Below are 14,207 nucleotides of genomic sequence, written 5' to 3' on the forward strand. Positions count from 1 at the left end.
ACGTTATTGAACGAAAAAAAGAGGTGAGTATGCTTGATGAATCACTCTGTATATATTATGCAGCAGGAGACTAGTCGTCGTTATATGACATAACGCGGTTAATACATGTATCATGTGTATATATTTATATGTGTATATGGTGAGGTACACGAGCGTGTAATAATAAATGATAATTGTTAACCGTGCGTGTTTATTGTGTAAACGTTGTAGAAGAAAAACAGGTAGGTAGTTATGGTAAAGGTACCTTACTTATAGGTTTACTCATGACGAACGTCGCGGCAGTTGTACATGCGCCAGTGCCATATTATGTTATGATGTGTTGGGGAAGTAATCTTTTTTTTTTGGAAATTAAATTACATTACGAATTGACTTTAAAAATCGTAATTAAATTTCCAAATTATTAAATTACTTTTTTTTTTTTGGCCAAGTTACATTACTTTATATTTTTATTTTCAAAAATTTCGCTAGAGCCTAAACATTATTGTTGTCAATACAATGATTATTTAATGATGACAATCAACAACATAATATTATTACCAATCACTAATTTTGCAATAATAAAATATTTTATTGGGATTTCATTCCAAAAGTAACATTTTTTTGTCAAGTAACTATCAAAAATATATATATTATACTGCCATAAAATTGTACTTATATGATATGTTGACATATAATATTATCAATTAATTCATAAAACATATTAGGAAAAATAATAAGTAATTAAGTAATTTTACTAAAAAAATTAACTTAAATCACTTTTAAAATGTAATTGAATTACCATAAAATTACTTAAAAAGTTATTTGTTTACATTAACTTATTATAACTTCCCAACGCTGCACACTATTCATTACGATAAATTAGGTATATTAAATAACATAATACCTGTCTCACTCTGGGCCTGAACAGAAATTTGTTTTCATATAGTAATTTGGTACCGTTTTCCTTTTCGACGCCTGTGGGAATTTCGTACAATTTGTCGCACAACACGCTGTGAAAGTACTATACAAAAATGAAACGGCGTATTATAGGTATGTATACGCCGGTACATACCGCACGAGTATAATATAATATGATATTGGGCATAACACTGCAGTTAGGCAGTTTGGGTTTTCACCGATGAATAGAATACGTGTTATACCTGCCAAAAGTGTGACATGGTGATGATGTCGTCAAATTTCAGGGACAAGTCGAAATCGTCGTCCGAGTACGTCGAGAAAGTAGGTTCCACGAATAACGAGGATATTTCTCTGTTGATCACGAACGTCTCGTATGAGTACAAACTAGAGCATGCTGTATGATGCGGTTTAATCGTTAATAATAATTCACAGTTATTATTATTATTATTGGCTTAACAAACAGAGTGGCGTATTTGAAGCTCGATCATAATATCGTGTGTGTATGACGCGGGAGGGAGGATAATAATTAATTTCTTGAAATGTATGTTTTTTAAACAGTTATATTAATTTTTAATTTAATTCAATAATAATTCAAATTTTTTTTTTATTATTATAGATACAAAATTACCTAAAAAAACAACCCAAAGGATCAAATCACCTGCAGATCCACTAAATGCCCTCTCAAATACGACACTGTCTTTTAATAAGCAGGTTAGTTTTTATATAGTGTTATTTTTACACGGCTCTCAATATGTGCTTACAGGTGAAGAAAATTACAAAAAACACGGCGTAAGTTACTAGTTCTATGATTGTTAGCTTGACGTACAGTTCACGATCGTTTTTATCCAGAGCAATTTGGCGGGTCTTCCATACGACTGCAAATCGAAATATGCGTTAGAATCGATATATCATAATTCCAGGATTTCTAAAAGGGGGGGGGGCAACAAAAAAATATTATATAAAATTCACTGCTGATCGCCTAGACAAAACAATTGGTAACGTTTGTAATCGAACTAGGTACCACAGATATAGATAATAAATAACATTTATACTTTTTTTATACTCTATGGCCGTACAGATATGAAAACAATAATAAAAACACAGCCGTTGGGGGGGAGGGCATGGCCCTTCTGCCCCCTGCCCCCCTGGCTACGCTACTGTTTTCGCCCTAAATAATTCGCTAATATTGAAATGCGTGTACTATTGTATATCTATAATCGTGAGTAGCTGCAATACTTTATAGTATAGTTATATTTTGCATAATATATTTTATTATAATATGATGGTTGGTACCTACATTAATAAGCATCTGGATGGGAGACACTCATCTGACTGTATTATATGATATATTTTTGTTATAACATTTAACAATAATACAGTAAGCAGGTCGCATTCCACGGATAACTCTCCATTCACTGTTTAATTAAATTATGTTATATGTTTGTACGACTCGCGCCTGTATTCAAATCAGACTCGCCTTAAAAGTGAAGCGAGCTGGAAAGTGTACTTCTAGATCTAGATAATAGAGAGCCGTGTTGGATTACCGCTGTAAGTCATAACTATATACTTCTAATTATTTTGATATTTTATGTTATATAGTGTATACTGTGTTCAAGGATAAAGGTAGCATGATAAATATTTTGAACGCTTGACTAAATTTAGTTTGTATTTTTTCACTGCGTGTAAAGGAATTATTAATTATTATTACACTGCTGTTTAATCTTTTATTTCGGTGTATGTGAAATTATGAATGCGCAGCAAAACAAAATTTAAATTTCTCACTTACCTTTGAGTTTGAATTTAAGTGAAATTTAAAAAAACAAAATTATTTATCTTAAATAATATATAGACAAATTATAAGGGATAAAATTTAAATAGTTTCAATTTATAAATTTGTATTTCATGAATTTCCAACAGTCATGGAAATACCTATGTCTACACCTATGATTTTACAAATTTGACATCATGTGATTCCATTGATTTTTCAAAACTAAGCTCTACACAATTGGTAAATTTTTGAAGGTAAACAAATCTGTTTTCATAATTTTTAAGAAGTGACAAAATAACATTTTTGAAAATAAATTATATACACATTTTACAATTTTTATTGTTAAATTTTTTAAGTTTTTTTTTTTTTTTTTGATTGAAAACATATATTTTTAATTTCATATTTTAAAATTGAATATTTGTGGAGTATTTGATATAAACATAAATCAAAATATATTGATCTAGAATGTACTATGTAAAAGAAAATTTGAAAAAAAGTTATAGGTATCTAATTATAATAGTTTTTGAAATAATGAATATATATATATATATATATATATGTATGTATTTCTAGTTTAGTTACTGTAGATACCTATTACAATAGTGATGTCTGGTTTATGGACATTTCTCAATAGTGGATACCAATTTTATTCTTTTTAGGTACATATTATAGTCACTAACCAATATATATTCAGAATTTCGTAAAGAGTAAAATGATAAACACGATAAATGAATATTGTCTGGATCAATATTTTTTAACTGAAACAATTTTATGTCTGCTGTTTATATAATATATATAATATTTACTCTAATAAAGAGTTTACAACATGTAGATTTGGTGGTACTAAACAAAATAATGTGCAAACAGACAAAGTAACTTCTGTATATTGTATACTTGTATTATTTAAATAAGTTTATACTTATCAGTGGATAATATATTAGAAGAGCTAGTGCAGATAAACATTTGAACGTCGTAAAATTAAAAAGCCAAGTTTTTTTTCCATTAAACGTGTAATCTTCAACACCAAAAGTAAATTAAAGATAAATCGAAGTCCTTCATAGGTCATAAATCAAAAATGACATTAATATGCGGGACGTAGATGAGTGCTATATAATACTCTGTTTGCTACCTCTTTGAAAGCATTTAGCGTTTTTACTGTTATGTATACTACCTATTGTATTATTGTATTACAGGTGTAGCATGTATTATTGTCGAACAAGCAGAGAAATAATAATCTAGAATACATAAAATAAATAAACAATACAAATATTTAATTCAAATAAAGAATGACAAATGGTTTCAAATAAATATCATTTGATTTTGATATAGTTTAAATGTATAATTCATAATTATATTTTTATACTTTTTATTTTTTATTTAAATTTAATTGGAGTAAAAGTTAGGCACTCACTCTGAAATATAGGTTCAATTAAAATTTTGATTAAAGTAATTACAGTTAAGTAAAAATATAGTAATTTATACAATGTTGGATTCACTTAAAATGTCGGTAAAATATTTATTAGTCGTTGAGACTTGAGAAAAAAAGTTACTCTCTCAGAAAAAAAAAATCTTTCAATATATTTTTTTTTTAAATTCAGTTTTAAGAACAACTTTTTGGTTATTTTTAAATTTAATTTAAATAATTATAGGTAGCATTTTATTTATTATTTAATGAAATGTATACAAATGATTAAAATGGTTAGCTAATATATTTTATAAATTAATAATAAAAAAGGTAACTTATGAAAGTGACAGAGTTATTAATTTTCATAACTTTGTACTTATAATGAAATACGAATAGCCGCGTAGGTAGCTATTTAAAAAAAACGAATACAACAGTAATAATACATTGTGCTTATTAAATTAGAGCCGTAAACTAGAATGAGTTGTATCATCACGAAGTCGTAAATATAATTTAATATACACAAGTTCTTGTTTAGAAATTTATTATCATTAAATTAGTATAGTATATTGTAATATTTACTTCAAAAATTATATACGTGCCTAATGAAATCGGTTAAATATTGCATATTTTTGCCAACTTTTTGCTTGACGTATAAATAAAATACAGTTTCAATGTGAATGTGAAATGTGCATTAATATAGGTATAAAAATAATATAATATACATTAACTTTTATTAATGGCGTGATGATAAAATTGTTTACTCAGCATTAAAGTTTCGTTTCTTATGTGTTAAACTCTGATTATAGTGCCTACGAACTGTGATAGTATATTTTTATAACTTTGATATTAATGTACAATAAAATTAATATAAAAAAATTGTGAGGATAAAGCGTGTAATTGAACATATTTTATTACTAGCAAATAAATAAAATATTTAACGTACTCAAATGTACAATTAGTCAAGGTAAAGATTATATGTATAAAATAAATACTTATATTCAAATTTCACACATATTTAACATAGCAAAGATTTTGTACACTTGAATAAAAACTATCATTTTTAGTATACAATTATTGTATAAAAATGTATTTATTGTGAATATTTTTAATTTTACCCTGGGCGCCAAATCTTAACGGCACTGCTCTGCACTAGGGTAGATTTTGTAAATATGTATTAATTAAACTAGCGTATTCTTTAGTATTGAAATGTTTAATATAAGAAATAAAATTGCAAAAAAAAAAAAATGTAACATGTGCCTTGTGCAAAGTCCATCATAATGGTTAAACCAAAAACCTGTGTTATTGATGCTATTTAGAAGGATTTTAAGTGGTTCTTCTTCGTGTCAGTCAACTGTTTCAAATCCCTTTTTTGAGCCAATATTGGATCAGTTTTATTACTTCGTCAGTTGGATTTTAAGTGGTAGTACGTTATATAATATAGAATTTAAGTCATTTTCTGTTATAACACTTATAACTGTATGTCTGTATCTATGACTGTATAGTTACTTGTTATTCAAATCGTAACATTCAACAGTAGAATTTATACCTACCGAGCCCGACCGGGGTACTGGTAACACAATATTATATACCACCTACCTTTGGGTCGTACGATCGGATCCGGCGGTTGCCCCGGGTCGATTGCTGCGATCGGACTACTGGCCGACATGATATGATACTATTGCGGGGTATCGTTACGAAAAAAATCGGAATAATATAATAACGATGATATGCGTATACACATAATATCGCTGAATAATCACCGTCGAAAATATAATAATAACAATATTATAACGTACAGTTTATCCGGTTCCCGTGCATTGTTGTCACGCTGCCGTCGCTCGCGACGTATCGTATAATCAGATGTTTAATGTTTACATTATACCAGTATTTTTTTTTTCACATTTTCCCCGGGACCTACATAATATAAGCTATTTGTTTGTTTAACCACAACATACGCCATCGGGCTCGTCTCTCGGACACTAGTGAAACGGTGGCGGGGAAAAAGGTCGTTACCGATTTAATAAGATCTATAATTCATATATTCCGGTCCCCTCGGTGCGCGCACACATCCGACTATCCGAGTCCTAATAGACTTTTCGGGACGGGATCGCTGCGGGTGGAGCGTGGCGGGGTGGAGGAGTTCTAGCCATTATTTATGCCTTTTGGACCCTTGGTGACAATAGAGAAACACCCCATATACCCGCGTTATAATAATAATAATAATAACAATAATAATATATATACATTGTCATTTCTCGCGCGGTTTTACGACCGCCAGGCCGCCGCATTAACATACATATTATTATTATGAGCAATAATTACGAGCGTTTATATAAGACCCCGTCGACGGCCAGTTTTGCATTTCGCTCTCGCGGGTTTCTTTCACGAGACGTGCAAGTATAATAACATTAAGCGCTAGTTATTATATACTGTATACATCGTAATGCATGTTTCATAGTGACGTATAAAACCTCGTCCGGATCGCCGGGTAAAAGGAATTCGGTTGCGGAAAACGCCTACCCATATATGGTAATGTATATCGTTTAAAATGGTCCACCCTGTATACATATAATAATATATATATGTAGTTGCGTATGCACTGCAGTATATAATCGCGTCTGTATATTATACGACCCTCTTCCACGATTTATAAGCCCCGATTTCTCGTTAAAAGTCAATTGCCCGTTATCGATGCCGATGAGACGACCTTTTCGAAATTTATCGTTGCGGCTACGAGCACAGCGCGTATGTAACAATATATGTGTACTGTATGATAATATTATCATGTAGGTGGATTCCCTCATGTATCAGAAATATGAATTTTTATCTTATAAATATATATTTTTTTCTTTTTTTTTTTACAGCAAAAAAAACAACAATTTTCCACTTATAATTTGCTTAAAAATCTAAATATCGTAAAAAACCTACATATTATGAATACAGATAATGTTTTTAATTTTAAATTTTATGATAGATTAATCCACTTTTATATTTGAGTTAACGACACAAAAAATGTATTCTGCTGAACGTAAATTGTACATATACTATATGCACTTGTAAGACGGAAACAACACGGGTGATGGGTGTGACCGCGTTATAATAAGTATAACACAATATATAAAATTATTATTAGGTATTTATACCTACTCGATTACTTACGTATCTATCTTGTCCTTCGTATTTCAAAATATAGGGCATTGATGTTGATGTAATCATCGATGTAGCTGGCTAGCAGCTAATAGGTGACACGTTATAAATTCGTGTTTGTGCTCGATTATAAAATGTTATATTGGGAAAAAGTTTCACAACATTTTTGAAAATCCACTACAATATTGCGATCAACTAATTCAAACCTAAGAATAGGTTAGTCACTATTAGTTTTTTTAACCAATAAACAAAAAAATATGAACATGAATGTCACCATCAATTTAATAGAATAAAGTAAACTCATAATATAATATCAGGTTGATTGAAGAAACGTTATTTCTTGTACGTTTTTCGAATCATATGATTGATGATTCAATGAAATCCAATTGAAAGCAATAATGGAAGAATTTAATATCATATAAAGGATGTTTTACCTAATCTAACCAAACTTACCAAATCTAACCTTTGAAGTCTTTTTTAATTTTAAAAACTATATTATACCTTGATATTGACAAGTTGTCAATACATTCCATAAGTTGAACTGTAGGATTACTTTTAGGTATTGTACTATTGTGTATATAGTATATGGTATATGTATATATTTGAACCAGACGGCCGTTTTTGGCTTTCAGACATAACTTTACTTTTTAGTTAAGGGTCTCATGGCGTACAAAATGTACAACTATCAAGTATTTTATTTATTTTTATTTATGTATAGAAGCCCTATGGCCTATACAATAATTTAAAACAAAGATATCATATATAAGTTTAAACATGATAATAATTCAATGATAATATGTTATAGTATTGACTATTTGAATCTGTTAAAAAATGTTAAAACATTTGACAAATTAAATAATATAATAATATTATATAGTATATATTTAAATACATTTATATATAGGTTTTATTGATTTTAACACATCTAACAAAAAATGGTTTAGAGAAAGTTTATGTACAAAAATGGATTGAGTTGTCGAAATGTCATTGGGTTTTCAGTAAAGACATTTCTGTTATAATATAGTTATGAATTAAGTATATCAGTGTATTATGTAATATTTTACACATATTCGTAACAGATAAGAAATGTAAAACTAGGGCTAAGATGTGTATAACCTAACAACTCTAAAAGTGCATGAAAATACACCCAAAAATATCTAAGTATATTATCTGCAGCCTTCTCAGCTCTAAAGAATAACATTATTATTAAAAAAAGATACCTATGTTTTTTACATTAAAAAATATTAATTTTGTTGGCTGTTTAGTATTTATTATATAATTGTATTGTATTTAATAAGAATTATATTATATATAATATATTACTTAATAAAAACAGAGTTTTAGTATTGATATTATATAGTTATATAAAAAAAATAATGAAATAAACTTCGAACATTTGACTACCTTTTTATTTTGTATGGTTAAAATTATGTAAATTTATATTTAAGTTTTCATCATAATTAATAACATCCAATTTAAAAAAAAAAAAATCAATTTTCAATTTTTAAGTTGGTGTATCTTTTTTTTGTTTAGTGTAAACTGCCATTTGGTCGCTATATACACTAAGCCATTATAATGTAAACGAGCTTTACTAATAACGACCGTTTGATTATGACAAAGTCGAATTTAATCGATTCAGTCACTGACGATCTACAAAATAGTTGTTACTAGAAATAATATAATAATAATAATAATAATAGTACAAAACAAATGGGTTATACCGGGAGCTTAATGGATTTTCATCCCTTTTGTGATGACGTTTTCACAATATAATTGATTTGGTCCTATAATGGTTTCGGATAATATTTAGACTGTGTAAAAAATTAATCGATAAATTATCATATGAAACATATAGCCTTAAATCATTGGATTTTAAAACAAAGTTTTGATTTAAAATGTATTGATGAAATTCAAAATAATATCAGTTATGGATTTTCAATTTTAAGTAACAGCATTGAGATAAATTAAAACGTAATAAATATTATATTATACAAAAAGTTGCTAATTTATTTATATTTATGTATTAGAATAGTTTCGAGTGTTTCTAAAGTATTTCAAGGGTTTTTAGAAAGTAAGTATTAAATTAATTTAAAAATACAAATTATTAGATTAAATGTAATAATTTAACATATATAATCTCTACTTACTTACTAATTATTTTTAGATAATATTAGCAGAACTTAACCAAATTTATGCATATTTATGATGATTACTATATTATACGTGATCAAAATTCAATACGTTTATTAATGGTTTATTTGTGGGTTGTATACAATAAATGCATACGTAATGAGTTTACTGAAGGTACATATTGACGATTAATAGTTAGAAAAAAAAAATATGAACTCGATGTTAATTTTATACATGAATATAGTAATGGTGGATTATTTTGTAAAAATGTCTGTCTAATCGAACATTTTAGGCACTTATCTCTAATTTTCAGTTACCTTCATAATATACTTAAATAAAACCAAAATTGTTCCCATACTATATGTTATTGTGATATTTTCGTAACATTTCGAGGAAGTTTTTCTTTTTCGGGGCGTTACTTCAAGATTTTTGGCGTTGATAGACGCGTCAAATTTTTATACTAATCGCCATTAAGATGAATTCAAGCAATAATAACAATAATAATACGTAGGCACCTATATACCTATATAATACAAAATATGATGTACAAAAAAATATTTCAAACAAACGCGCATCAGTGTTGTTTATAGTACAAGTTACCATACGTTGTTTATTATGTGCGTGACCGCGGTATATCGAGTGGGCGTGATTGTAATAATGTAATATATATAAGTTTACACAATATCATGTATAGTATACTACACATTATATACGCGTATACAGCGCAGCCTGCTGCCGCATTATAAAACGGCGTATACCATATACCTATATATACGTATATATATATATATAACTATAATGTACACACACACACACACAGAGCATAATACAACATATTATATAAGTGTACGCGGGGGGGGAGGATTTTGCTATGTATTACCATATCAATAGAGAGACGAGGGACCTTTGGCGGTGGTCCGGCGTGTATATATATACATAGAACAACGGACCGCTCGTATAATGACGATCGCGCATAAGCCCGCCCCGGCGAAATACGACGACGACGCGATGACTATTATAATAATAATAATAATAATAATAATAGTATACGTAACATCATTTTATACCTATATATATATATATATACGAATATATAGTAGAGACCTGCGTCGGTCGCAGGGAGAAGGATAGCGAAGGATGTGCCACCGTCGGTGTTTTGTTTGTTTATTCTGACACAGTGTTCGCGGGAGCAGCAGCAGCTCATGAATTATTGCCTTTGAGCGACCTGTCTGCCTTTTAAAAATATATATATATAGTTTTTTACCGCTTTTTTTTTGCGCACGGCCAAAAAACGGACATTTGATGAATAATGCAATTCGGTCACAATGCGAAACTATAGTGTCATCGTCGTTGTGCGCGCGCGACTCTGCGGAAGAGGGTGCAGCGGTAGATGAATAACGAGTTTAGGTACCTATATATATATATCATGTATAATAATATACTATAGTAAATAACGCGGTTTTTTTCCCGTCAAAGTTATTATAAGATGAAAACTTTTGACAAGCCCTTCGCGAAATTAGACGCACTGGAGAAAATGTATTCATAAAACAAACCTCTCGTTAGACTTAATTGCTAGAAAGTGATGTCAAATATACCTATAGATTTTTTTCACAAAACGGAACGTGGCATTTTTATCTGCAACTACAAGCGGTCGTATAAATCCGATTAATTTTAATCAATGTAATATTGTCGACAACACGAATTTCGATCTACGTATATATAATATATAAGAAACGTATTACTCACGAATTTAACCAAACTTATTACTAGAAACTTAAATAAATTTGTTTCGCCAATACAGTGAGAACGACACAAAGGATATTCCCCGATAAGATGTTTACACATGTTGTTGTACGATCTTAAGATAAACGGTTAACGGTTGACTGAAGAATCGGGGGCCGAATAGTAGTAGGTATATATATTCACATTAGTATTTCCGTTTTAGAAATCCACAATTCGCACATTCGCCTACAAAAACAACAGCAAAGATATTGGCTATATTTTAGGACCTCTAGTGTAGAAAAACAGTAACGGAAACACCATTTATGAGGCAACTCGGAGTTCAACATTTTCAGATGGTATATATATACACGTTATAACCGCTGAATCTCAACGCTTTCACACGATGACTTTTATGTTATACTATTACATTTTAACAATTGTTTTCATTCAAGTGATGGAAATTTAGCCTTAAATTTACTAAATCATTCTGTCATACCGCACTATGATAGTGTCTGTACACTATACTGGCAGAGTATAGTAGCATACAACAATATATTATATGTACCGCAGATGGCAGACGAGTTTCAACATTATTTCGAACGCGGTAAACTTTAATATACTTTTTCGTATTATGGAACGTGGAAAAACGTGTCCACCAATCACCACGACAGAATACATTTTGGAATTTATTTTATAAAAAATATTTTCGAAGAAGCAAACACTATATATACACACACAGATAATATCCGATTTCTTCACACAAGTGTATATAATGCGTATATACAACGTATATATTATATTAGCTATATATATGTGTGTGTCTATATAGATCAGCTCTACACGTGCGCCCTTAATAACGGAGTCGCGGTGCGCGTCGACGCGGAAAAACGACGCGTAAACATCGTCGTTGTCTCTTTCTCTCTCTGGTTTATTTTATTTTTTTTTTCCGGACACGCGACCGGCCAATGTCGTGCATAGTAATGACATAATACGATACGCATCGCACGATTCGTACACACATAGACACACACACATGCACGTACTAGCTGCACACGTGACCTAACCGGATACCACCGGCGGATGATGCCACCGCTACCGCCACGGATGAAAAGAATAAAAAAAAAATAAAACGACGGACGGCGAACGAACGCGTGCGAGGGCGATGGGTGCCGTACGCTGTATAATAATTTATACTCGTCATATTATGTTGTACAGGATGTATCACCATGTTCGCAGTAGTCCTCTCGTATAATCAAGTCCGTTTTCCAAACGTGCGCGGGCGGCACGATCACTATATATTTATGTTACAGCTGTAGAATTTAAATAGTTCAAATCTTCGTTGAAGAGTTTGCTAGAATTCCCGTACGAAATTCATGCAAAAAAAAAAATGTTCTCTCGCTAGTGCCAATTTCGCGTTGGCTCCGCCACTTTGTGCTGTATAGACTACAAACTCAAACAATATCTTGCGCTGAATACTGATGGTTATATATACGTACTTTTTATATCTGTGTTGCGTATACAATATAATATATGTGTGACATTCGCTGTACCGTCAGCGCAAAGATTCGCGAGTATAAATTGATTCCACAAACCACTAAAGTTTAGTATCGAAAAAATATATAAAGTTTTTAATATTGGATGTTGTATGACTCTTCTGCCATCATTTTATTGACCTCATTATATTTTTCGTTACAGACATTTTTGCTTACATTAGAAACGTTAATATGTGAAGTGTGAAACTCTGCTTACCCACACCCTTGATTTGGGATTAGAACCGAATTGTACGTATACGAACACGATAGCGAATATTTGACGAAAAAATTACGAGTATGTATTATATATTTTAATTATTGAAGTTTGATCATATTTTTAATCGTATTGTCATTTGATCTCCTTGAATTAGACTTGCAAGTTGGTCGCAGAGAAACTTTAGACTTTAAATCTCCGTATCGGTATGTGGTAAAACTGGTACTTGCTTACCTTTTATCATTAATAAACTTTAAACAAAACTACAACCCATCCCCCATAACTCACTATATTCTTTATTCAAGTTTCGATCACCGAATATCTATCAAATAGACCAATGAGGAGTCTTAACTTTTTTAACGCCAATACGAACCACCATTTTGTATTTACGTAAAGAATTGTAGTATTTCATTTTCTGTATTATTATTTTATGTTGATCAAAATTAATCTGTAGACATATATTTTAGTAACAAAAATGTAAAAAGGGCGTAATTCCCGTTTATATAAGAAGACAAGTATGCATTTGGGTGTCCCGGGTGAATGAGCACTATATGCAATTGACTGATGTACATTATACATGTTATAGGATTCTGGACCGTTTGCTGTTTTATAGATTTATTTTATAATAAGTTGACATAAAATTGTAAAATTCGGCAACATCGCACGAAAATAAAATTAATTTAACGTACAGAAATCGCGTTATGAAAAAATAAGCACCGTCGAAAAGCATCGTTGCAGGTACACACAATCGTGTGTTCTACATAAATCCGGCCGCTTCTATGTACGCGTGTACATTGGTATCTACATACAATTTGTAAACTTTTGACAGAAAACTAATTGACGATATACTATCGCGGACGTATAGAAATGTATGATTTCGGTTTTCAAAAAAAAAACTGCAGATATTTTGAAAAAAGTTTTTGCGTGCATACACCCTGTACACACCACGTCACATATGTTGTGTGATCACGTTGCCATGTACTTTGCACACACACACACACACACTGGCGCATAACATCGTTATAATGTTTATGTATATACGCCGACTACCCTATCGCGAGTTTTCCACGCGAAACGAGTGTTTACCAATAGAATTACAATTAGCCACCGCCTCGTTGTATGTATAAAGAGCGGTGCGCGTGTATTTGCGCGCTTGGACACGTCGCCGGCGAGGGATTAACGCGAATACGCGGAAAATCACGTTCCCGATTCGGGTTAATATATTGGGGATGGTCGATGGCGCGGACGACAGGATAAAGACGTTCGAGCACACGCGCGTACTTCAGAAAAAAAAATGTAAAAACATAGATCGCGTCGATTGAAACCCAAATCCTTCGCACCGTTCGGGTCTTATGGGCAGGAGCGCGGTGTTGCAAATTGCAATACATACCT

Source organism: Rhopalosiphum padi, chromosome 1 (genome assembly GCF_020882245.1).
Source record: "Rhopalosiphum padi isolate XX-2018 chromosome 1, ASM2088224v1, whole genome shotgun sequence".
NCBI lineage: Eukaryota > Metazoa > Arthropoda > Insecta > Hemiptera > Aphididae > Rhopalosiphum > Rhopalosiphum padi.